This window comes from Gobio gobio, assembly GCF_949357685.1.
Source record: "Gobio gobio genome assembly, chromosome: 15".
Classification (NCBI taxonomy): Eukaryota; Metazoa; Chordata; class Actinopteri; order Cypriniformes; family Gobionidae; genus Gobio; species Gobio gobio.
This window is the reverse complement of record NC_137108.1, coordinates 2142381-2152380: the sequence shown is the minus strand read 5'-3', so window position 1 is coordinate 2152380 and position 10000 is coordinate 2142381.

The window sequence follows — 10000 nt, the reverse complement described above, 5'->3', positions numbered from 1 at the left end:
CATCCATCCATCCATCTGTCTGTCCATCCTTCCATCCATCCATCCGTCTGTCCATCCACCAATCCATCCATCCATCCATCTGTCCATCCACCAATCCATCCATCCATCCATCCGTTCATTTATCTGTCCATCCAGTGTCTATAGAGTTTCTACACACAAGACCCATGAGATATTCTGAGAGTACAACAGAAACGATCTCATGCTTGAAACCCCTAAAGTATTTTATTAAAAACATTTTCACCAAACCGATATTTTCCAGAGACTTCACTGCATATGAAGGAGAATGTCAGGCAGGATAATGAGGCGCGAGACGCTGCTCTTCTCCCTGTGACACAGACCCGGGGTTCAGTTTGTTCTGGCTGAAAATAACTCATTTTTTACACCTCCACCGCCTCCACCGTCCTCCACCCGCCCGCTGTCTGCCCGCTGTCTGCCCGCTGAAGGTGCCTTTCATACACACACTCCACCTGAGGAGGAAATCCAGGACAGACGTCTCTACAGACTCCGGGATCAGGGCCGAAGTCATGGATCTGTGTGAGTGTGTGTGTATGGAGAACACGGAGTGTGTGTGTGTGTGTGTGTGTGTGTGTGTGTGTGTGTGTGTGTGTGTGTGAGTGTGTGTGTGTGTGTGTATGGAGAACACGGAGTGTGTGTGTGTGTGTGTGTGTGTGTGTGTGTGTGTGTGTGTGTGTGTGTGTGTGTGTGTGTGTGTGTGTGTGTGTGTGTGAGTGTGTGTGTGTGTGTGTGTGTATGGAGAACACGGAGTGTGTGTGAGAGAGCTGGCATGTGTTAGGGTCAGTCATGAGCGCTATCAGACACCAGCACATCTATATATAGAGCCCAACCCCAGACCTGTCACTGCTGTGTGTGTGTGTGTGTGTGTGTGTGTGTGTGTGTGTGTGTGTGTGTGTGTGTGTGTGTGTGTGTGTGTGTGTGTGTGTGTGTGTGTGTGTGTGTGTGTGTGTCGTTTGGGGTGTGAGGTCTGCTGAATGTATGCAGAACTTCCTTGATAATGAAGAGCAGCAGCAGCTTTACTGAATGAGTGTTTCGCTGGAGCTCCAGCGCTCATTAATCTGAGGTTTGGGGCCGGGACACCTTCCCTGAGGCTGTAAAGTAGAGCAGTGTGTGAAAGCTGTGCCGTCCTCACTGCCATTATCCTAAAATATCTCTGACAGAGCAAGCGGAGAGACGAATCCTTTAACTAACACACACCTGGGTGGGTCAAAATCAGACGTTTGTACTGTGTGTGTGTTCCTTTAGTATCATCGAGACACTATTATGTTGTTTGAGTGTTTTATTTTTCATATTTGTTATTTTAGTTTTAGTTGAAGGTTGAGTAATTTACCTGTTTTTTTTATTTATAAATATGTCTAGTTTTTATACATTTTTGTTTCAGTTTTACTTTTAGGTATTTTATCGAGTTAAACTAAATGAAAATGAGAAATATTTGTAAAGGTTATCATGCATATATTGGCTGTTTATTAGATCTAATAAAGCACATAATGCTTTATTCTGATGATCATATTCTACTTAATCACCCGATACTTAAACTAACAACAACACTAAAAAAAATTATACGTTGGATTTACTTTTTTATGTCAACAGGTTCCACGTAAATGGGTTATGTTGAATTTAATTAACATTGTTTATTTCAGTAAACTTAAGTTTTTTACGTACGGTTAATTCAATGCCATTTAGTTAAATCAGGTTAACATTCTTAATTTTGTCCAAAGCTATTCAATCTAATTATTCTAAAATGAATATAAAAAACAAGTAATCCAGTTTAATTGATTTTTTTGTGTGATTTTTTTGTGAAATACTATTTTTCCAACATTTACAAAACCTTTTATAAGATCTTATTGGCCAGCCAGAAGATGGTTATGTTACATCTTGCATCACTAAATATTAATGAGCAGTGATTAGGAGTTTATTGAGGTAAAAGTCAGAGTTAATTATGAGAATTGGACACTAAACTAAAGTGTGACCCACTGAAAGTTTATTTCAAGTAACGAAAATAATGATGTTTTTGGCTAACTATAATAACCCTGGTATACACACATAATGACATTCAGAGATGCACTATATTGCCAAAAGCTTCACACACACATGAGCTTTAATGCCATCCCATTCTTCATCCGTAGGGTTTAATATGGAGTTGCTCTAACAGCTTCAGCTCTTCTTTCCTCAAGGTTTAGGAGTGTGTTTATGGGGATTCTTCATTTGTGATGTTGGACGAGAAGGCCTGGCTCTCAGTCTCCGCTCTAATTCATCCCAAAGCTGTTCTATCGGGTTGAGGTCATGAAATTGTGAAATAGAAATTGCATGAAATTGTCCAAAATGTCTTGGTGAAGCGTTAAGAGTTCCTTTCACTGGAACGAACCCCTGAAAAACAACCCACCCCATAATCCCCCCTCCACCAAACTTTACACTTGGCACAATGCAGTCAGGCAAGTCCCGTTCTCCTGGCGACCGAGGGGGAAATGGTACAATAAACCTAGAATAAAAGTCTCATTTAATGTAACAACAAAGAAATCTGCCTTTTTTATTGGGACCCGATTACCTTATTAAAAAGGTATCTTTCTTTCACAATTGTGATTTTGGTTTTAATGAACCATATCAGTCTTGTTTATAAATCAATAACAGACTCTTTAAACATCTGTATTTTTACAGATTTAGATCATCTTCCACTGGGATAAACTGAAATAAAATAACGTGACTCACATGAAATAAAGTCTCCACTTTCATTTATTGGTGACAATACCCTTTAGATGCTAAAGAATTCCCTTTCATTACGACTTTAAACTAGAAACTCAATTTGAGTCACTAATGAAACCAGTGGGATTAAATAGACTTTTGGAAAAACCTGACTAAATTAAAAAAAGCTCACACAGTAACGTGTCTTCTTTAACTGTATGGAGATGATTGTCTTTGTAGGCATTTTGTAGTGATTAATTAATAGTTTATTGTACACAGCTCTGTGGAATACTTGATTCTGATTGGTCAATCGCGTGTTATTCCCAGATAACAACCGCCAAAAAGTGAATAACACGCCGCTCATCCGGGTACTACGAGTAATCTTGACCGGTACTACTTATATGCTTAACGTGTCACTCCGCCGTCGTTGACTGACGGGCGCCATCTTGTGGCGGAAAACACTAAACCAACCACCACAGATTACAATTGAAGACTTCAAGTGTTTCACGGCAGGAACTTCACTTGATAAAGTTTTAAATATGGATATTTTTCTTACACAAACCCATCAATTCGCCTCAGAAGGCCTTTATTAACACCCCGAAGCCGTGTGGAGCAGTTAATTGACGGACAGATGCATTTATGGACTTCAAAAACAGACTAACTAACTGCTAAAAAGCTTGGATTAGCCAGGACTTTTATTAATATAACTCTGAAAGAAGAATGTCATACACACCTAGGATGAGCTGAGGGAGAGGAAATCATGGGTTACTGCCTAATTTTCATTTTTGGATGAACTATCCCTTTCAGCATTAATTTCAACATGGTAAAAGCACATCTTTTCAGCAATAGATAAAGGCTTAAAGCAGTTTGGAACTGTTTTTCTTTGCGGAAGCTTTGTGTAAGAGCTAATAAAATATTTAAACTTAAGACGATATTTTGTGTCTAATTTACTTGAGACAAGTAGCCGTACGTAATAAGCGAGATAATGTATCCAGCCGGTAGTTATTTTAGAATAAACCTCTGAAGGGGTTTATTCTGCGATAAATTTATTCTGCGATAACAACCAGCAGGATGTACATTATCCCAAACTTATAGAATGAAGAATATTTTGTTATGACCAAAAGTTTGTCACAAGTGCCACGACCACACCATCTGGATTCTCAAAATAAGAGGATACTCTCTCACACACACACACACACACACACACACACACACACATACACACACACACACACACACACACACACACACACACACACACACACACACACACACACACACACACACACACACACACACACACACACACACACACACACACACACGCACGCAAATTACAGGACCACCAACTCCCATTTCCTTTGTTCTCGTTTCTACAAAGAACAAGCTCTGGAACAGGAAAGGAAAAACACTGAAGGGAGAAGGTACTCTCAGATGAAAAGGGATATGACAAAACACAGCAGTCGAGAGGTCGAGGGTGATTTTACCTTTTCTCTCTTTGTTCAAAGCATCACTGCCTCCGCCGCCACGCCCGCCATTCCCAAATAACCAGGGAATCCCCAAAGTGCAATAATGATTCTGCATCAGTGTAAGTGGAGATCGATAGTGGATAATAATTTAAAACGAACTGACGATGTTGAGCTGTTGAGGCTCTCGAGGAAAACAAATGATACACGGTTAAAATGGTGTAGTTTTTATATTTATAACATATGATACAGTTAAGCAACATCACACGACCAAGAGTGTTGTTTTCCTGAATATCATCACGACTGAACATGACTGATTTCATACGCCAGTTCCATAAACAATTAATGAACATCAAGTCACTTACATTTTAGACGCAATATTGAGTGTTTTTGTTCTGTTTCAGCAGCGAAAATAGTTCCAAACAAAGATCACAGCAGAACCATAACACATCTCACAGCATCAGTGTGTGTTACAGCAGAACCATAACACATCTCACAGCATCAGTGTGTGTTACTGAAGAACCATAACTCATCTCACAGCATCAGTGTGTGTTACAGCAGAACCATAACACATCTCACAGCATCAGTGTGTGTTACAGCAGAACCATAACACATCTCACAGCATCAGTGTGTGTTACTGAAGAACCATAACTCATCTCACAGCATCAGTGTGTGTTACAGCAGAACCATAACACATCTCACAGCATCAGTGTGTGTTACTGAAGAACCATAACACATCTCACAGCATCAGTGTGTGTTACTGAAGAACCATAACACATCTCACAGCATCAGTGTGTGTTACAGCAGAACCATAACACATCTCACAGCATCAGTGTGTGTTACTGAAGAACCATAACACATCTCACAGCATCAGTGTGTGTTACTGAAGAACCATAACACATCTCACAGCATCAGTGTGTGTTACAGCAGAACCATAACTCCTCTCACAGCATCAGTGTGTGTTACTGAAGAACCATAACACATCTCACAGCATCAGTGTGTGTTACTGAAGAACCATAACACATCTCACAGCATCAGTGTGTGTTACAGCAGAACCATAACACATCTCACAGCATCAGTGTGTGTTACTGAAGAACCATAACTCATCTCACAGCATCAGTGTGTGTTAGTGAAGAACCATAACTCATCTCACAGCATCAGTGTGTGTTACTGAAGAACCATAACTCATCTCACAGCATCAGTGTGTGTTACTGAAGAACCATAACACATCTCACAGCATCAGTGTGTGTTACTGAAGAACCATAACTCATCTCACAGCATCAGTGTGTGTTACTGAAGAACCATAACACATCTCACAGCATCAGTGTGTGTTACTGAAGAACCATAACCCGTCTCACAGCATCAGTGTGTGTTACTGAAGAACCATAACCCATCTCACAGCATCAGTGTGTGTTACTGAAGAACCATAACACATCTCACAGCATCAGTGTGTGTTACTGAAGAACCATAACTCATCTCACAGCATCAGTGTGTGTTACTGCAGAACCATAACTCATCTCACAGCATCAGTGTGTGTTACTGAAGAACCATAACCCATCTCACAGCATCAGTGTGTGTTACTGAAGAACCATAACACATCTCACAGCATCAGTGTGTGTTACTGAAGAACCATAACTCATCTCACAGCATCAGTGTGTGTTACTGCAGAACCATAACACACCTCACAGCATCAGTGTGTGTTAGTGAAGAACCATAACTCATCTCACAGCATCAGTGTGTGTTACTGAAGAACCATAACTCGTCTCACAGCATCAGTGTGTGTTACTGAAGAACCATAACACACCTCACAGCATCAGTGTGTGTTACTGAAGAACCATAACTCATCTCACAGCATCAGTGTGTGTTACTGAAGAACCATAACTCATCTCACAGCATCAGTGTGTGTTACTGCAGAACCATAACTCATCTCACAGCATCAGTGTGTGTTACTGAAGAACCATAACCCATCTCACAGCATCAGTGTGTGTTACTGAAGAACCATAACACATCTCACAGCATCAGTGTGTGTTACTGAAGAACCATAACTCATCTCACAGCATCAGTGTGTGTTACTGAAGAACCATAACTCATCTCACAGCATCAGTGTGTGTTACTGAAGAACCATAACCCATCTCACAGCATCAGTGTGTGTTACTGAAGAACCATAACACATCTCACAGCATCAGTGTGTGTTACTGAAGAACCATAACTCATCTCACAGCATCAGTGTGTGTTACTGCAGAACCATAACACACCTCACAGCATCAGTGTGTGTTAGTGAAGAACCATAACTCATCTCACAGCATCAGTGTGTGTTACTGAAGAACCATAACTCGTCTCACAGCATCAGTGTGTGTTACTGAAGAACCATAACACACCTCACAGCATCAGTGTGTGTTAGTGAAGAACCATAACTCATCTCACAGCATCAGTGTGTGTTACTGAAGAACCATAACTCATCTCACAGCATCAGTGTGTGTTACTGAAGAACCATAACACATCTCACAGCATCAGTGTGTGTTACTGAAGAACCATAACCCGTCTCACAGCATCAGTGTGTGTTACTGCAGAACCATAACTCATCTCACAGCATCAGTGTGTGTTACTAAAGAACCATAACCCGTCTCACAGCATCAGTGTGTGTTACTGAAGAACCATAACTCATCTCACAGCATCAGTGTGTGTTACTGAAGAACCATAACCCGTCTCACAGCATCAGTGTGTGTTACTGCAGAACCATAACTCATCTCACAGCATCAGTGTGTGTTACTAAAGAACCATAACCCGTCTCACAGCATCAGTGTGTGTTACTGAAGAACCATAACACATCTCACAGCATCAGTGTGTGTTACTGAAGAACCATAACCCGTCTCACAGCATCAGTGTGTGTTACTGAAGAACCATAACCCATCTCACAGCATCAGTGTGTGTTACTAAAGAACCATAACCCGTCTCACAGCATCAGTGTGTGTTACTGAAGAACCATAACTCATCTCACAGCATCAGTGTGTGTTACTGAAGAACCATAACTCATCTCACAGCATCAGTGTGTGTTACTGAAGAACCATAACTCATCTCACAGCATCAGTGTGTGTTACTGCAGAACCATAACTCATCTCACAGCATCAGTGTGTGTTACTGAAGAACCATAACTCATCTCACAGCATCAGTGTGTGTTACTAAAGAACCATAACCCGTCTCACAGCATCAGTGTGTGTTACTGAAGAACCATAACTCATCTCACAGCATCAGTGTGTGTTACTGAAGAACCATAACACATCTCACAGCATCAGTGTGTGTTACTGAAGAACCATAACTCATCTCACAGCATCAGTGTGTGTTACTGAAGAACCATAACACATCTCACAGCATCAGTGTGTGTTACTGAAGAACCATAACTCATCTCACAGCATCAGTGTGTGTTACTGAAGAACCATAACTCATCTCACAGCATCAGTGTGTGTTACTGAAGAACCATAACTCATCTCACAGCATCAGTGTGTGTTACTGAAGAACCGTAACTCATCTCACAGCATCAGTGTGTGTTATTGAAGAACCATAACTCATCTCACAGCATCAGTGTGTGTTACTGAAGAACCATAACTCATCTCACAGCATCAGTGTGTGTTACTGAAGAACCATAACACATCTCACAGCATCAGTGTGTGTTACTGAAGAACCATAACACATCTCACAGCATCAGTGTGTGTTACTGAAGAACCATAACTCATCTCACAGCATCAGTGTGTGTTACTGAAGAACCATAACTCATCTCACAGCATCAGTGTGTGTTACTGAAGAACCATAACACATCTCACAGCATCAGTGTGTGTTACTGAAGAACCATAACACATCTCACAGCATCAGTGTGTGTTACTGAAGAACCATAACACATCTCACAGCATCAGTGTGTGTTACTGAAGAACCATAACTCATCTCACAGCATCAGTGTGTGTTACTGAAGAACCATAACTCATCTCACAGCATCAGTGTGTGTTACTGAAGAACCATAACACATCTCACAGCATCAGTGTGTGTTACTAAAGAACCATAACTCATCTCACAGCATCAGTGTGTGTTACTAAAGAACCATAACTCATCTCACAGCATCAGTGTGTGTTACTAAAGAACCATAACTCATCTCACAGCATCAGTGTGTGTTACTGAAGAACCATAACTCATCTCACAGCATCAGTGTGTGTTACTGAAGAACCATAACACATCTCACAGCATCAGTGTGTGTTAGTGAAGAACCATAACTCATCTCACAGCATCAGTGTGTGTTACTGAAGAACCATAACACATCTCACAGCATCAGTGTGTGTTACTAAAGAACCATAACTCATCTCACAGCATCAGTGTGTGTTAGTGAAGAACCATAACTCATCTCACAGCATCAGTGTGTGTTAGTGAAGAACCATAACTCATCTCACAGCATCAGTGTGTGTTACTGAAGAACCATAACACACCTCACAGCATCAGTGTGTGTTACTGAACACATCTCACAGCATCAGTGTGTGTTACTGAATGATTCAGTGTTTGAATGAATCAGCCGTTTCACTGAATCGACTCAATGACTCGCTCATTCAGACGGTCACAGCGCCACCTACTGGTGGTTTAGTTTCATCTTTCCAACATTTCTTATTTGTATATTCAAAAATATTTAAAATAATCTCATAACATTATTTAATACAGTTGTAATTTTTCAGTGTAAATAATTTAATTTGATTGGTAACACCCCTACAGTGTCTTATTCTAATTTAATTTATAGATCAAATGTAAGAATATAAAATGAAAGCTAAAGCATAGCCTATATTTAATAAGATTAGGGGAAAAATGCCCTTTATAAAAAGGTAAAAATATAACAAACATATACATATATATCCGGACAAGCACATTTTTTTACTCGGACAAGCGAATGACAGATGTGAACAGGCTTAATGTCGAGCCCTGCTAGCAGAGATCAGTGTTATTCACTTCACCGGTCATAATGTTATGCCTGATCGGTGTATGTAGTTGCTAAGGTGTTACATTCAATATTAATATATGTTCAAATTTCTGTATTAACCTTCACCAACAATGTTGTCTACACAAACCCTTCTCCTGAATCTGATGGCTGATGGAAATGTTCCTTCTTGGCGAAACAATTAAAATAATTTTACATTAAATTAAGGAGCTAAGGCTCTCACTAAGAAGAGACGCAGGTCTCCAACTCCTACACACTCGCTCCACATCACTTCTCATCTGCTGCAATCATACTCAAGACTTTCCCAGCATGCCGAGTGGGCGGTAAGAGGTTGAGGGTCAGTGGAGTTAATCAGTGGAGGTGTTTTACGCACTTTAAACTCGGCTTTAACTCAATAAAGTTATGATTCTAATGAGACACAGCAGTGGACATTCAGCCATCAGTGACCTCTGATGACCCCTGGGACGGCGCCACCCTGTGGCTGAAACACTGCATCGCTGTCCTCCTCAAATCACTGGATCCTAATAATACAGGACCAACACTTTATTTAGTATTAGTGATGATGTATATGATATACACTATACACAACATATTAGAATAAGGAGAGCTGAAGAACAGTGTATTAAACCGTAATGATCTTTATTATGAACTGCCATGAATACATTACACACTGTGAGAATCAGATCATACACAACATTTAAAGTTTCTTTGAATTAATTTGAAGAAATAAATAGTTCTTAAGAATAAACAAAGTACTGCATAATGTCAGCTGAGAAGAATGAACCAAGACTTGCCACAAAATGCACTTTGTAAAAGGAGTTACATTCATGCAAACGGATGCTTGTTTGTACTGTACATCTGTATATGATGAAAA